Source organism: Pinus tabuliformis, chromosome 6 (genome assembly GCF_031772625.1).
Source record: "Pinus tabuliformis cultivar Carrire ecotype Pingquan chromosome 6, CPIR1, whole genome shotgun sequence".
NCBI lineage: Eukaryota > Viridiplantae > Streptophyta > Pinopsida > Pinales > Pinaceae > Pinus > Pinus tabuliformis.
This window is the reverse complement of record NC_142292.1, coordinates 934,074,908-934,093,215: the sequence shown is the minus strand read 5'-3', so window position 1 is coordinate 934,093,215 and position 18,308 is coordinate 934,074,908.

Below are 18,308 nucleotides of genomic sequence, written 5' to 3'. Positions count from 1 at the left end.
CTCTTTTAATTCAAATGAGTTGGAAGTCCTTGAATGATATCAACCCCCATTGATTGACACCTTATATCACTGTGTATATCTTATGTATCATGAACTCATGAACTTTCCCTTTCCGGAGTTGTTTGAACCAACTGAATTCAAATGGTAAGTGACATTATTTGAGGTTCTCTAAACTCTCCATTAGAAAATCATAGATGCACCCAATTCAAAAGTCTCAGGCACTGGTCTCTTTGCAATCTGGAGGCTATCTCTAAGAACTATAATAGGGCCAATGGTTCAAATGAGGAAAACTCATACTTCTACCAATTCATCACAACGCTCTGAGCCTTAGCCAAAAATAACATATCATTTACCAAAGCTCAAACTCTCTTGCATCTTCACTCATTTTTAAATCAGTTATGGTAAGGACGATCCTGGGAAGCTATCAAGAGGAGTCAAACCCTACCCTGTCATTCCTACAGGAGGGAGCTACATGAAGCTATTGGAAGCACATAAAATTGCTACAAGAAGCCTCCAAGGGTGCAAGAAAGTTTCCTAAGGTCGATTTGGTATTTAATTATCATTATACCATGCCTTATGGTGAAAAGTAAGTGGCCCCTCTCATTCTTTTGTCCATGATTTACATGTTGGTGCACCTTGAACTCTCTTAGTAATATCAATCATCTTGTGGATTAAAAGAGTTTTTCTGGCTATAAAGTAGAGGAGATATACATAATTGTCATCAACTAGAGATTACAACCCTTTGTTCCCTTTGAATTCATATTGGAGCTATCACAGGAAGAAACCCTCCTACACCTAGTTGAAAACAGAGAAGAAGATGGGAGGGGGATTCAATAGGAGAGAGCCTACAAATACTAAGAGAATTCATCTTCATCCCCCTGTAGTAGATATTTTTAGAAGGCATTAGTGGTTAGGTTTCTTTGAGTTGCTAAAGGGATATGATGATGATATCACTTATGAATTTTCCATGGCCCTAAACTCTCAGGAAAGAGCCAGTGCCACCACTGTGGTGAGGGGATTATCCATTACTATCAATCCTAAGTTGATTAGAAGGGTGACAACACTTCCCCTAGGGGTCCAATGGAGAAAAGAAGACAAGTCCAATAGTGTCTTTGCTAAGAATAATTTCTTCACTACTGATGAGAAACCAATTGCAAGTAAAAATGGATTCAGAAGGGAGAGCCTACCCTATCCCTGGGATGAGGTGGCGTACCATATACTGAAGTTCATATCTTGTGAAGGAAGACTAAGTGTAGTCTATGGCTACTAGTTTAGAGTGCTCCGTGAACTGATATTTCAAGCAATATTTCCCATATCCCAAAGAATCAGTGTGCCTTATTTCCTCCTATGATCCATCATGGACATGAACCAGAAGGTGAAAGAGGGCAAGAAACAATACGTAGGCCACCATAACCTCATCAAACTAATAGTGGAAGATTCCTTGTATAAATTAAGGGTTCTTTTCCTCTCATCCACATTCAAGGATATCTATAGAGAAGACTTTCTTGACACTCAAGTCCTTGCACTTGGTGATACCCCAAATTCTAGTGCTGAGGAAGAAGAGGCAGAGGCAGAAGAGGAAGAAGAGGTAGAAGCAGAAGAGGAAGAAGAGGCAAAAGTAGAAGAGGAAGAAGAGGCAGAGAAAATAGAGGAGGAACTAGAGAAAAAGGAAGAAGTTGAGAAAGGGAAAAATGAAGAAGAAGAGGAGGAGCAGTAGGAAGAACCAACCCCTAAGAAAACCACTACACCTAGAGAAGAAGAGGTATCCCCAGAGCAGAAAATTTTGTCTCCTGGACCCACTGAAAAGGAGGCAGATGATGCCCTAGCTGCCTTGAGCACACCAATCAAGCCTATGAAGAAAAGGCAAAGGAAAACTACCCTCTACTTCAAAACAAGGAAAAAAACTAGGATTAAACAGGGGAAGCCTCAAACTCCCACAAATACCCCTATTACAATTGAAGAATCACTAAGTAAAAGAGAGGAGCTAGAACCCATTGGAAATAAAATTGAGGAAATCACATCTTCTTAAGCCATCTCAAAGACTCCCATAACCTATGTAAGAAGGCATGTTACTAGATCAACCTCCTCTAAGAAACCCAAGGCACCTACCACACTCCAACAAATAGGAAAAAGGAAGCTACAGGAAAAACAAAGCCTGCTACATGAAACACAGAAAGTGTTACAGGAAGAGTAGAAAATGCTACAAGAGAGCAAAAGGGGTAGAAAGAAGGGAAATATGCAATGCAATAGTAATTCTCCAAGAACATTTGAAAAGGATCTTCCAGAGCTATAGGAGTCTAGTCCACAACCCAATTTGAGCTCCTATTACAAGTTCATTAAAGGAGGCAAATTGATCCCACATAAATTTGCAGTCCCTCTCTTCTTTGAACTTGAAAAAGAATGAGGAAAGACACATAGATGGATGTAGATTGCCAAATCCAAGAAGTTGGAAGATGTAGGCCTTATGGAAGAAAAGCTCCTAGAAATGGGCAAGAAGTTGAGTGAGTTAAGGGATAGAGAGTACACAATGAGAACATAGCTACAGGCAGAAAATAGATGGTTGAGGAAGAAATTGCAAGAGAAGGAAACCTAATTGGCCACAATCAAAATCCTCTCCATGCAAGCACTACAATGCAAACTTCCATCCAAATCCTATGCAATTTTCCTCAAATATCAATGGATGAAGTTCCAGATCAAGATATTAGCACAACATGGGTCCATGCCATTCCAGGACTACAAGAAGTCCATTGAGTTTTGTGACAAGAGTAGCATTGGAGATAAATCCAAATTAGCTGAATTCTACCTACACAACCTCACCTTAACTGATATGAATGTTTTAGATCCCAATGCAAAATTGGGAGACTTGCCACTGATGGCCCTTACATCTTGGATGACACATGAGGAGGCCAGAGTTGAGGAGGTGAGGAAAGTATTGGCTAAAGAAGAAAAAGAACCCCTCTATATCAAGGCAGAGCATATAAGTTCCATGGTTGTAATCAACACTCACAACATCATTTCAAATGATGCTAAGCTAGCACCTAGATACCTTGCCACCTAAGAGTAGGCCATCTCCCACTTTGAGGAAACTCTCAAGATGTTAGGGACAAAGAGCCAAAAAACATGTCAGAGAAGATGGAATACCCTACCACATAGTCCCTAGATTAGCGAGTATCACTCTCTTGAAACATTGAGGAATGCATTGGATAGAACACCTATGTATAAAAGGGCCATGCAAAGATTGAAGATCAACTGGATTGGACTTAAGCTTAGTCCACCTTTGTTTTTGGGTTTACAGGAAGGAGGGAATGAAGAAGAGGAAAGGAAGAAGCGGGCAGACATAGAGGAAAATGAAGGTTTCTATCCTTAGGAAGGAACACCATTTGCAGAAGCTTGGGATGTCAAAGATGTCACCGGGGCCATGAAGGACATGGACATAGATGACTAGGTTGCTCAGAGGATGAGAAACAATTTTAGTAGGGGGGTGATGATGAAGCTCATCAATAGGTATATTATATGGGTCATAATTCCATCCTCCAACTTATAAAATTATATTTTTCTCAGATTTATCTACAAATTTTGTTATATTATGCTTGTTGTGAGAGTAAGATATGGTGCTATGTCTTGTGGCTTAATGTGTGTTAAATGTAGGAATTGGAGCAATTTTGAGTTGATTTGAGTATAGGAACTTGGAGTAGACAAGAAATAGATATTATAAGAGGTGGTCCACCTCCTTAACTCCTCCAATCAGTTGAACATGCCCCACTCTATCTCATCAACTCGGTGTCATTGGTAGCCAAGTAGGTCGAGTTCATTGATAGCCTAGCCAGTGAAAGTCAAAGAGGAGTTAGATTTACCAATTCTCGAGTTGGGGAGTCAAATATCCCTATTTTCTAGGGAGTTGTTGGTAGCTTCACTTTTTTATAAATAAACAATCTAATGGACTCATTAGGATTCAAAGTTTTATTGTAGCCAAGAGGCCATTGAGATGAAGCACATTTTACTATTATTTTGATGATGTATATGACATTTTTTGAATGATAATGAGAAGTTCTGTTTTGATCTAGCACTAAGTTGATTTAGTTAGGGACCCAACCCTAGCATCATAAGTTTCTCTATTGTATCTATATCCTTAGTCTAGAATTTTGATCAATTCTTGAAGTTTATCCATGTTTCTTTTAGCTTAGAAGATTTATTAAGTTGTTGCTTATTCATGTTTCCTTTAGCTTAGAAGGTAAATTAGTTGTTACAGTTCAGTAGGGAAAAATCTATCAAAAATCCTGTGATAGTGACCCCTATCTCATCTCCCTCATTGGATCATGATTAGAGCACCCCACTATCACAACCCAAAAGTAGAGTTTAATTTCATGTTCATTGCATAGATCAAGTTTTAACATCAATTGGATAGTTTTTTATGATTTCTTCGAAATATTTACATTTGTTATTTTTCTTCTCATAATTGTTGTAGCTTAGGAGGTAGTTCATTTCATAGATCAATTTCTTAGCATTAGTTAGATTAGCTTTTCCAAATTCAACTCATATTTGCCACATTGACTTGTAATAATTTGCAAATGAAAAGAGAAACGCGTGCATGTGTTATTGTAGGGTTGTTGGATATGCTAGCAAGGAACCCTTTAACCAACTCCATTTAGGTCTTCTCCACCTTCTTTCAATGCATGTCAACCCTTGTTCTAGATCTCTATTTTTCAGTCACCATGAGCAACCATCTTAGCCCAAATCCAGCCTTCTTGAAGTATTGGGCTTGGCTAAGGGTGTTTATCACCTTCCCTACATTTCCAAAAACCTTCATACAACCCTCCAACACTTCATCTCACCACTCTTACCCTCCAAACCCTCTCATCCAACTTCCTGTAGCATTTCAAGACATCCTGTACCAGTATAGGAATCCTATAACACACCTATAGCAGCGTGTAACAACGTAAACTTTGAAACGGGAACTGATACTGTTATCTGTTTCGTAGAGATAGTAAAAAATTGACCCGATTTTGAAAAGAGGTGATGGAAAACACACATATTTTTTTTAGATCATAGTTTTTGGCACTTTAAATAACCGATACGATTACCCATTTTGTAGGGGTAGTAAAAACATGACCCATTTTTCAAAAGTGGTTAAGGAGAATACACTTCTTTTTGTTGGGAGCATATTTTTGACATTTTAAATTTTCTTATGTATCAAATATAAATATTTGTTTTTAAATATTAGTGATTTTCATGCTGATTTTGAAACGTGTAGATGCAATGTGTTGATGCGGCATACCTTTTTTTAGAGGACTTATTTTTCACACTTTAAAATTTATTATGTCCATTTTTTTTTTAAATTATGATTACTTAACGAATTTTCAAATTGTTTTATTTTATTTTTTTAAATGTTGATTAGTTAAAAAAAACAAATATAAAAATATATATAAAAAAGGACAAACAAAAAAAATAAAAAATGTTAAAAAAAAAAAAAAAAATCTCATAAACCATAAAAGAAATTGGAAAAAAAAAAAAACAAAATTTACCTATTATATATATATATATATATATATATATATATATATATATATATATATATATATAATGTTTTTTATGGTTTACCTATTTGTTTTTTTTTCCATTTTTTTTTAAATATATTTTTTTTACTATTTATTTGTTTATAATTTGTAATTTTTTTATTTTTTATTTCCTAATTCTTATCTTTTATAGGTTAATTTTGTTTTTGTTTTTTTTTTACATTTTTATGATTGATTTTTTTTTTATGTTTGATTTTTTTTGTTTTTTATTTTTATTTTATGTTTTGTTTTTAGTATATATTTTAATTTATGTTTTCCTATTTTTTTTTGTTTTGTGTTGTTTCATTGTTTTAATTTTATTTTTATTTTTTATTTTTATTTTATGTTTTCATTATTTTTTTGAAATTTTAATGTTTTTCGGGGTCATGATAAAATATTTTACGCCATTATTTCAAAATGTTGAAATTTTACCCTTGAAATTTTTTTTGTTATCCCAACGTCAACACTTTTCGTTTTGCGGGTGTTTTTTGGACAATTTTTGCACAAAATAATTGGTTTTCACCACCATTTTTAAAACATGTTGAAAATTTACCCTAAAAAAAAAGAGTGAAAAGAAAGAAAGAAAAAGGTGTTATTCGAGCACCAACACTTTTTCGTTTTTAGCACTGTTTTTGATGTTTTTACAGGGTTTTTTGGCCAGAGTTCCCGTTTTGAGTTTATAGTTCCCGTTTCAAAGTTTACATTGTTCTGTTTTTACCCTATTTTGACCTACAATGATAGCCTAGTTTAGTTTAGGATTAGTTTAACCCTTAGCTTGGAATCCATGACCAGAAGTGCCACCTAGACCAGTCCCTTCACTCCTTTTCCTTTACTGCAAGATCAGATAGGATTAGTTCTTTCATTTCTGAATTTAGTAATTAGAACTCTATTTACTTTGCAGTGTGAATTATATAGTCAATGCATGCATTCTTGAATTATTAAATGGTAGAATAATATTATGTTTTCAAGCAACCCTAATAGCTAGATGATTGAGTGCAAGTTAGCATAGTTTCCTTTCTGAAAATTAGCATAAGATTTGTGTTCTTTCATAACATTTACAAGTTGACAACATTCATTTCTGAGTTGAAAAGAATTTACTTTCTCTGCACTGGGACTAGCCTTCACATTCTGATTTTAATAGTTAGTCTCTTAACAATTCACTAGAGGAATGGTCTGGAACCCTAATGATGAAGTGATCTATTTGAGGGTGGAATGAGTAGGATGATGCATCTACTGTGTATATAGCACTATCACCTCTAAGTTTGTTTAAAACCCCAAGTTTATAAAGTAAAATTGAAGAGCCTTTCAGAGTTGCGGCACTCTTGGTGCAATACTAAGGATCACCAGATAAGTCAAAACTCAAGCCATTAGGGCTTGGTACAATCAAGCTCAAACTTCCTGGTCTTCCAAACTTTCTTCTACATGATGTTCTATATCTCCTAGAGTTGAGGAGAAAATTGTTGTCTTTGGTCCACAACTACCAGCAAGGGCACTTCATTCATATATTTGATGGCAAGGTTGAGGTCAGAAAAACATCAGATCACTCACTTGTCATGATGGGGATAGAAGAAGAAATATTTATGAAGTTGCAAGGAACCTTTACTCGTGCACAGAACTTCTCATACAGTTCTTATTTATGATGAAGGTACATTTCCATCAAGTCTTTTATGGCATGCTAGATTTGGACACTTGAATTATGACAACCTTCGTATGTTGAAGAAAAGTGATGTTACTAGTTTTCCTACAATTCCTAGGAAACTTAAGCAATGTGATTATTGTACCTTAGGAAAGCACAACAAACAATATTTTCATGATTCACATTCCAAAGCACATAGAAAACTTGAAATTATTCATTCAGACTTATGTGTCCCAATTCCTATTCCTACTACAAATGAAAATAAATATATGATGACATTTATTGATGAATACACCAGAATGTGTTAGGTTTATTTATTGAAAAAAAAAATTGATTCTTTTCAAACATTCAAGAACTTTCATGCATGGATTGAAAATGATGCACAATCTCATATTGGCTCTATTCGCACATATGATGGAAAATAATACACTTCAAATGAATTTTAAAACTATCTTCGACAACATGGGATCAAACATCAAACAACTATTCCCTATAATCTTCAACAGAATGGAGTAGATGAAAGAATGAACAGGACAATGTTAAATATGGTGCGTTCCATGATGTTTTTCAAGAATTTTAAATTGATGTTTTGGGCCAATGCAGTTCTATGTGATGTGTATGTTGAGAATAGGTGTCCATCTAATGCTATTAGAAACAAGACTCCTTATAAAATGTGGTAGGGCCACATTCCTCCAGTAAATCATCTCAGGGTCTTTGGTTCCACCTATTATCCCTTGATACCTAAGGAACAAAGAAACAAAATTGGTTCAGGGAGTTGTAAGTTTATCTTCTTGGGGTATTCAAATACCTCCAAAGCATATTGTCTCCGTGATGAAGTTAATAAGAGGTTTGTAGTATCTAGATATGTGATATTTCTTGAATCTTCTAAGGTTGACAATGTTGTTGAGCAGCAACTTGAATGCTTGGATAGATTCAAACATGCAAAGTCTTTTCAAGAATTTGATAATGAAATTCCACATCTTGAAGGGGGGATTCCTATACTGGATCAATCTATGGAATCTTCTTCTGAAGCACTTTCTCCCTCGCATGAAGCTCCAACCACTAATCCAGATGACACTTTGAGTGATGTGATTGATAGAATTAGGAGACTAAAAGTTGATTCAGCCCCATATCAGTCAACTGAGAAGTCTAGGCCATCCAAAAAGGTCCTTCAAAATGGCTGGCAAAGACTGTAACACCCTCCTCCCACATCTACCCAAGCAACCGATGAGTCAGGGTAAACATACGATGAGAGGCCACTATGATAAGATTAAAACTCCTTGGTGACTTTAAGGAAATGGAATCTATGGAAAATCACACACAGTCATCCAACATCATCAACATAATCTTCAGAAGATAGGTCAGCCACTCAAACTGCCTATCCCTAGGTCCTACTATTGTTTGAGGAAACTTAGGGCAGGGTAATGCTCCCTAGACACTGCCCAGGTGAGTTAGTTTCAGGACTAATGCTCCCCAGACACTGGAAAGGTGCTTTATAATGCTCCCCAGACACTAGAAAGGTGCTTTATAACACTCCCTAGACACTGCCTAGGTGAGTTAGTCTCAGAACTAATGCTAGCATTCCGGGATTTGAGCCACCTTTTTCGGCCTAGAGCCCGGGACACTGCCCAGAATGGAATGATCATTTAGAATTGGTAAGGATAAATGAAACAAGGATGCAAAAGAAATAATATGAAAAATATCATAACCATACACCTACTAGCCATGACAGGCATTTCATCAAACATATCATCAACATGTAACCTACAAGTGTAAATAACAAAATTAAGAGTAGGGATCTCATACTTATCTGAGAATCACTATGAGCCATTGTTTCCTCATGTATTTTGTTGCCTTATCACTTATTAGGTAATAAATACAATATCCATTCAAACGCAAGTAAAAACATGCTGAGAGCCAAACATAGTTGCTACCATAAAATGTACATATAACTAGCATAATAGGAACATAAATACAATGGACATATCAGCCATCAATATATATATATATATATATATATATATATATATATATATATATATATATTTGCACATGAAAATCAAGGGAATGAGTTTCTCATTAATAAATGCAATGAACCGACCAATGATGGGACTACCACATTCCACCTGACCATAGATTAGCTGAGCCAAGTCTCTCTTCAGCCAAACACCCTCGTGCCATATTCCAAGCATGGATGTGGGACTCATAGAACACATTAAAACACTAATCAATGTGGATGCCACCAGAGTTCTCTACCTACACTGTGAGGAATTTGAGTGCCTCCTAGTCTCTTAGGCTTTACTGTGCATCCACAGTCTAATACAGGGATCACTAGGCCCTACATTGATGCATACTCTCCATGCTTTACCATGCATTCCATCCTGGAACCACTGGGCCCAATGGAGAGAAAATCCACCTCTTGGCTTTATGGTACATCTCACCATTCACCAGCAAGGATTCCTAGGCCCACCGAGGGACACAATCTAGCTTTACCGCAACCCACAGTCTGGTTCAGACGTTACTAGGCTAGTGGCTTCGTGCATCCTTAGTCTAGTTCAGGGACCACTACCACCATGTGTTTGTCATTTCGGAGATCCACCCCACTCAGCTTCGAATCCAATCCGACCATCCCCCACAAAACACATGAGAGAACCCATCTCATCAAAGCTATCAGGAAATGACAAGGCTAGGCTGAAAATATTGTCACACCTGGAAAAACCCATGCCATGGTAGAAAAGGAACACACGAAATCCCACACATGCCAAATCTAGCAAGGAAAATACACATGCAAGTTGATACCTGCAATGAATCCTGTTGTAGCTGCTTGATCATGTCTTTCCCTGCTTGATCTTTACTTCCTCTTACTTTCTTTGTCTTTCTTGCTCCAATGCCAAAGTGCTCCAAGAAAACTCTAAGTGTCCAAGAGTATGAGAGAGAGAGACAGAGAATAATGAGAGAGCTCCAAATCTGAACTGAACAAACCTTACCCACGGATCCTCAGAAGCTTTTTTATTAATGAGGCCTCTATTTTCTTCATTTTCCATTATTTTCCTTCAATTTCCTCCTCACATGAAACATGTGACCTTCCACCTTCCTTTTCTCCTAATTTCCAATATTTGCATAAATAAATGTGCCAAAATACCTTTTTGCCTCTTTAATGCCTTAGCCATAGCCTTTGCCAATTTCCTTAGCCATAAACAACCAAATGAACACCCCCTATGATGTCTTGCCCACCATTTAGTTTGGAATGTGTGTCCCATCATCCATGGTATTTATATATTTTTACATGAAATTTTCACCAGGGTTGTTACAAAACCCTCCCCCTTGGGGGAACACTGTCCTTGGTGTTCAATGACACCTATAACCAACATGACTATTGAAAACAAAACACAGTCCCCATGGAGCTTTATAACACAACTCATTGCAGTATTTATAATGCAAGATCTACTCAAAATCAAAACATCATGACAACATGACAACATACCACATACTGGAGCTTTATAACATAGCTCATTATGGTATTTACAATAACCACATATACATATACACATATGTACATTTTCTCAACCAACAAATAAAATAATATGAATCTGCAACAATGGAATCTAGAGGCTCACACCTCTACCCTCAAAGTAATACTATGATCCACCTCCTTCCCAGGAAGTCCAAAATCCAGTGTAAAGTCAAATCTGCATCCAATGTCTAGCATTATATTCCCACATGAATTTTCCTCTCAACAAAAAGTTACCGACTCATTGTTCCAGGGAACACTCCCAATGTGCATCTGATTCCATTTGGAAATGCTAATGACCAAACCAAATCCATCCACGACTGTCCCTCCTCAGCTACACAATCCCTCGGGAATTCGGTCACCTCTTCCATGCAATCACTCACCTTCCAAGTTCTGCTGGCACCCCCATCCTTAGTAGTCCATCCCTTGGAAAGGCTTCCTCGCATTGGAAGATACAAAGACCAAGGCATATCCCTACCTTAAAACCATCATACCAGTCATAGCATGCTCATGGTAACCAATGGACACTATTAGGTACTACTATCCCACAATGACCCTGTTCTTGAAGTGCTTTACCATCATATTGATGCTTGTTTCAATTCTTTTGTTGCTGGTACTAATTCATGCAGTCGATTTCAATCACCCAACCGGGCATTTCATGCATTCCTGTACCAAGCACATAACTTCCCTTAGATTTGAAATAAATTGAAATAAATTCACATCATACCTCATTGGTAAACTCTCGTTAATAAGGTACGTTTTCAATCCTGTTTGCTTCCTGTCACAACAAGTCAAACTAGCATATTTGACCCAAAAATGTATAAACATATCACATCAGGTTAGCTCAAAACATAACCATCAAAATCATAAATCACATCTAACCATCATAACCAAAATCATAGATCGCATGTAATCATCATATACTATAATCATAAATCACATGCATAATAAAAATGAAATACAATACCGATACTTGTCCTTCATTGATCCTTACTTATGCTTTTTTTCATTATGCTATACACACTCTGGATCAATTGCTACACTCGACAATCTCCCAGTGCCTTCTCCTCAACCATGTGCATAGACACATAGTGTGCATCAAACACATACAACCAAACAACATACCACACCATGCAATACATGCATCTATACCTGACATACAAGACATACACCTACACCCAGTGTATAAAATACAATGCATACATCTATACCCAATGTGAAGTACCACCCAATACATGTACCTACCCAGAGTACCACATAATGAGTGCACATGCCACAATACCATGACTACATGATGCATCTACATAATACCACATGCCCTCAACATAACATGTATGACATGCACACAATACCACACGTGCACCAATACCATATGTACAACATGTAGATAGTAGCACCTATACACGATACCACCTGCACATCATGTGCACAAAATCACATGTACATGGCGTCACCTACACAACATGTACACAATGCCACATGTACACTACACCACTGTACAATGTGTACAAAATACCACATGTACACAGTACCACACGCACGATGTGTACGTGACACCATATGTACATAGCATCACATGCATGACATGTACACATCACTGCATGGTCATAGCACCCTATGTACATCATGTACACAACACCACATGCTCACAACACCACTTGTACAATCATGCACACAACACCATATGTACAACATGCATGCAACAACACGTGTACATAACACTACATATCCAATATGTACATAGCATCATCCATACACATCATTACATATCCAACATGCACAAAATACCATATGCACACACACCGCATATATTTCATGAAGATAGTACAATATGTATGCAACACCCCATATGCAATATTGGCACAACCCTATTTGTACCATCTTGTACATAAGATTGTATAAATAACATGTACACATGCTATGTATACACAACACCACAAGTGCACACATCATAGATGCCACATGTACAACATATACAACGTATGCACAACAATAGTACCACACATCCAAAACCACATTGTCCTTACAAAGAAACCTTACTTCCAGTATCTCATCCATGCTTATCCTAGCATGCCGCAGAACACACTGCTTTCACTTTTCTGATGTATCGCTCAGTATAGCCTATCCATAAAATAAGCATAGGCATAATACAAGCATACAATATAAATTCATATCCACATGATATTGACCTCGTATATTTCTCGTGACTACTCTTCCTAATTGATTCCTCGTAAGACTAGGAACCTCTTCATGTCGTTCTCCTGCATAAGCAACCATTCCTCCACAAGAATGATCCTTGACAACCTTGTCAGACAGTAACATAGATACATGGATACATACATACATATATAAACGCTAGCATAAAACAATCATGATCCTCTCAAACAATGACATACATACATACATGTATACATATATAAACTTCAACATAATCATGATCATAAAATAATTACCAGATAACATAAGGTATAGGTTAAGAGAACTTCCTTATTTATGCAACACATGTGCAACATTGAGAAAAACATTTCCCAACATAGCCAAGGTATATGATGCCTCAAATCCATTTACTTTACCTTTTCCTGTTACCTTCTCATGTCCGCACTACTTTTGTCCATTTACCACAATGGACCTAACCAGTCCAATCGATTGTCAAAGTCTTACCTTCCGCTACGCTTACTCATACACCTAGCTCCATCCATGTTTTAAATTACCTATCGAGTACCACATAGCTCTCCCCGAGCTCCATTAACTTTCCTCTTTCCCAACCAATTCCCCAGACTCAAAACATAAAAGAGAAGACAAGAAAAAAAACCAAGAAGAAGACCACAAAAACCCATAATGATATGACACTACAACAAAGTGGCAAGGCCTTATACCAGACATAAACAAAACCAAAAATCAAGCTCAAAAGACCAAAAGCACAAGTCTGACACCATGACTTAATCCCCATGGTTCCCAGTGCATCCAAGGGAAAGCTCAACTCGAGCCTTCATCACAATTCATGGCAATCTCTCTTGCCATGTGACTCCCTACATTATATTTTCGTTAACACATAACTTTTAGTGCATAAATAAACATAAAAATACACCATTGACCTCATATTTTGTGCCAAGAATGCTTCTTGCAATTGAACACATCCACGCCATCTCTCAAGGGACTCCAATCCTTTAACAGATCCACCTGTAGCTAAAGATAAGCTAATATACATGTCAAGTACATGTTCATGAATATAGGACATATCCACATAACATCAGAAAAAATCAAGTTTACGAATACTTCATGTGTGCAAAGCACTCATTCATTCGAAATTAGGGTTTCTAAACATAACCAAAGGAATTCTTGCCCAATCCTTTCTTTTACATTTTTACCTTGTTGGAATCGAGGCTTACTATGTGCTATCACACCACCCAACTGTTAGTTATATAGACACATCAACTATTACCTTGTCAAGCTAATACCAAGCATGTTACCCTTCAACCACATGTTCAAAATATCAAGACAATCATATCTATTAATTTGAAATCAACTGTTACCAAGACTAACAATCATGTCATAATCCATAGTCAACTCATAGTCATCAGCCATAATACTACAACTATCACCTACTATACTCAAGTACATATCAACTATCTCAAAACATATCTTTTAGTACAATCATCTTAAAACAATATCATTGGAACACATACTCATATTATGCAATTCATCAAACATTCAACCAACTCGCAAACATACCATGTTAAATGTTATGAAACCAGGTCACAAAAAGATAGAAAAGATATATCAACGCCTTATAATTCAGCCTCTTCGAGGGGGCAACCTCCTTTACATTACACAAATGAACAATTCTTGGATGATACAAATGACAAGACCTCCTTTCTATGTATAGGAGTCTAAGGAGTCATAATATAATCAGAGCCGACATAACAATAATAATGTAAGGGAACAATAATAACAATAGTGGCTTTCTATGGGGCACAATATTAACAATATGGGGACTACATGGGTACAACAATATAATAAGGGGGCTGTACTAATAACAATAAGGGGTTACACTAGTAGTATAGGGGCCTAACATGCCCCTCTCCTTCAAAAAGTGTTGTCCTCAATGCTTGAGTAGTTCTTGATGCTTCTGTAGAATATTCTTGTCCTCCCATGTGGAATCTTCAGCGGGTAAGTTCTTCCACTTGATGAGATACTCTGAAATTGATCGATTTCATAGCTGTCGGGTTCTTGTTTCTGTGATTGCTCTAGGTTCCAATATGATTTTTCCTTCCTCTTCAAGTTCTGGCAATATTGTTTGAATTGGGATCTTCTGCAACTTTTGAATGAGTGGCCACACTTCTTCATCCTTCTTCCAATCATCCCTTCCTTCGTATATCCAATCTAGTTCGATAATAGAAATAGAACAAAACAATGTTTCCACATCCTCATCCTTTCTTGAGAGTTCATCTGCAACAAAATTTTGCTTCGCTTTTGTATAGATGATGTCAAAGTCATAATCCAACATATTTGTGACCCATTTTTTCTGTTCTTCTAAAGATAATATTTGTTCTAAAAAGTATTTAAGACTATCATGATCCATTTTTACCTTGAATTGTCTTCCCATTAGGTAAGGTTGCCATTTCTTAAGTGCATGTAGTATTGCCAACATTTACTTCTCATAAATAGCTTGCTTGAGATGTAGCCATAAAAATACCCAATCAAAACATTTTTCATTGCAATGTTGATCTACTAGTTGTTTCATTCGATTCTGCACCAAAGTGGCATTATCTTTTAAAAGTTGGAGAACTTGTTGTTGATGCTCAACGTGATCTTTCACTGCTTGAACCTTTTTCTTCTTGATATGTCCTTCTATCTTTAGAGTTTGAGGAGTGGTAATTTCTTCCAATGCCTTACAAGATATGGTCAGATTCATTTCTTGATGCTCGATGTGATCTTTCACTTCTTGAACATTTTTCTTCTTGATATGTCATTTTATCTTGATAATTTGAGGAGTAGTAATTTTGGCCAATGCATTACAAGATATGGTTGGATTCATTTCTTCTTTCTCGATGTGATCTTTCACTTCTTGAACCTTTTTCTTCTTGATATGTCCTTCTATCTCGAGAGTTTGAGAAGTAATTCTTGCCAATGCTTTACAAGATATCGTCAGATTCATTTCTTCTTTCTCTGGGGTTGGGTCCTGGCGTATATCCTCTTATTTTGATGTTTCTTGATCCTTTTCTCCCTCCTCTTCATACTCTATGTAAAATAATTTCTTCTCAGCACACTTATGACCTTTAGTGCATTTTCTATCACAATTGTAACAAAGCCCTTTTTCTCTTTTTTCTTCCAATTATTGTGGTGTAAGCCTTGTAGGTTGTGGAATGCTAGGAGAAGAAACACTTCCATAATTATAGTCATGAGTGGTTGGATTCCTTGTTTCCATAATTTCGCTTTCAATTTTTCTTGCCAACTTGAATGCCTCCTCCAATGAATCAGGTTCCCAAAAACGAACCTCATGTTGAACGTTATCCTTTAAAGTCCCTATGAAGACATCAATCCTTTGCTTCTCTGGAATATAATTTACCCTTCTATTCAATTTTTGAAAGTCCTCAATGTGCTTTTCCATTGAACCCTTTTGTTTGAGATTTGTCAACTGGCTAAAGAAGGAGTTTCTCTTTGTATCCTCATAATGTGCTATCATTTCCTCCATGAAAATTGACCACGTAACAAGTGTTTTACGAGAACAAAGCACTTTATACCATAAAAATTGATCCGGTTCTAAATATGAAGATGCAATACATACCTTTTTTAACAATGGTACACCATGTAGATCAAAATATTGCTCCATCTGAAGTATCCAATTTACCGGATCCTTTCCATCAAACTTCCTCATATCGCCTTTTCTTGATTTTAGGAGCTCGATCTTGAAACGACTATAACTCTGTAATTTCAATTCTTCCAGTTCTAAAATTGCGACCTATAGTAGCCCAATGCATCCTCTTTCTAATGCCACTAGTCTGATTGAATTTAGATTCTCCAAGAAAGAGTTATGCACAATCTCCCAAGATGACCTGATTATATACCTTTTCAGAAGAGCAAACTTGTATGAAGTTCCATGTGTCACTGTTTTGACCTTCGGGTCTAAAAAATATACACAGGAAACTACAATCCATCCTCTTTCTGTAACTTCTTATGAAATTTCAATCTGATGCTCAAAACAGAAGTTATGATGATTTCCCCAGGTCACCTGTTTGGATTGAAATTCAGGAGTCTGCAAAAAGGCCAACTTCCTGATATCATATCTCCGTAAATATAGCGCAAAAAGATCTGAATTTCGGATCAAAGATTCAGAATGATTTCGCCCCAAATGGGTTTTTGTTTTATCATTTGAAACGTCGCAGAAAAAAATTTATAGCACAAATTCCATGATGACCTATTTAGAGCAGCGAAACCCTAGAATCCAAAGCTCTGATACCAAATGTTTTGAAACCAGGTCACAAAAAGATAGAAAAGATATATCAATGCCTTATAATTCAGCCTCTTCGAGGGGGAAACCTCCTTTACATTACACAAATGAACAATTCTTGGATGATACAAATGACAAGACCTCCTTTCTATATATAGGAGTCTAAGGAGTCATAATATAATTAGAGCCGACATAACAATAATAATGTAAGGGAACAATAATAATAATAGTGGGCTTCTATGGGGCACAATAGTAACAATATGGGGACTACATGGGTACAACAATATAATAAGGGGGTTGTACTAATAACAATAAGGGGTTACACTAATAGTATAGGGGCCTAACATTAAATAAATCAATTAGATGACATAATAGGCACCAAACACCAAATACCAAATATACGACATAATCAACTATGAAACACCAAGTATAATACATAACCAAACTCATACCTTAGTGTACCTTAGGGGAGGTTGTCTTGTCTGCATAATCAATATAGTTAGCACGATGTAACTTCATAACATATCAATTCAAATACAAATCATGATATCCATAATAGTAACTAACTAATATGTTCACATCATAAGCTGATAAGCATTTGTCGTTCATTCATAAAAATCCCATATGTATGATCAGTCTAGATTAGTACGACACCAAATCAAAATATGTCATCTCATACCTGAATATTGCAACCATAACCATCTGCATAGGTCAAACTAGGTTAACACAATACATATAACATCAAGATCTTCAATGCAATGAACATAACCATCACACATATGACCAATCCAAATTACAACATCAAGATCTCAATGAAATAACTCTAATCATCAAGTTAATAGCATATAACAACAATAAGCTATATATCATGCTCATCAACAACATAAAACTGAATCATCAAGCTAAGTATCATATAACAATCAACAAGTTAACCTATAACATACTCATCAGCAACATATAGCATAATCATCAGGTTATCTAATATAAAACAACAATAGCAATGCATACAACTACAAGTTATTATCATTCTTGACTATCCGACACATGTGCACATAACTACATTAATCAACCAACATCTATCATGAATGTAACCATAACATAAAATACATGTTCATAAACCTAATGTATATAACCCTAATGCATATAACAATCCTTAAC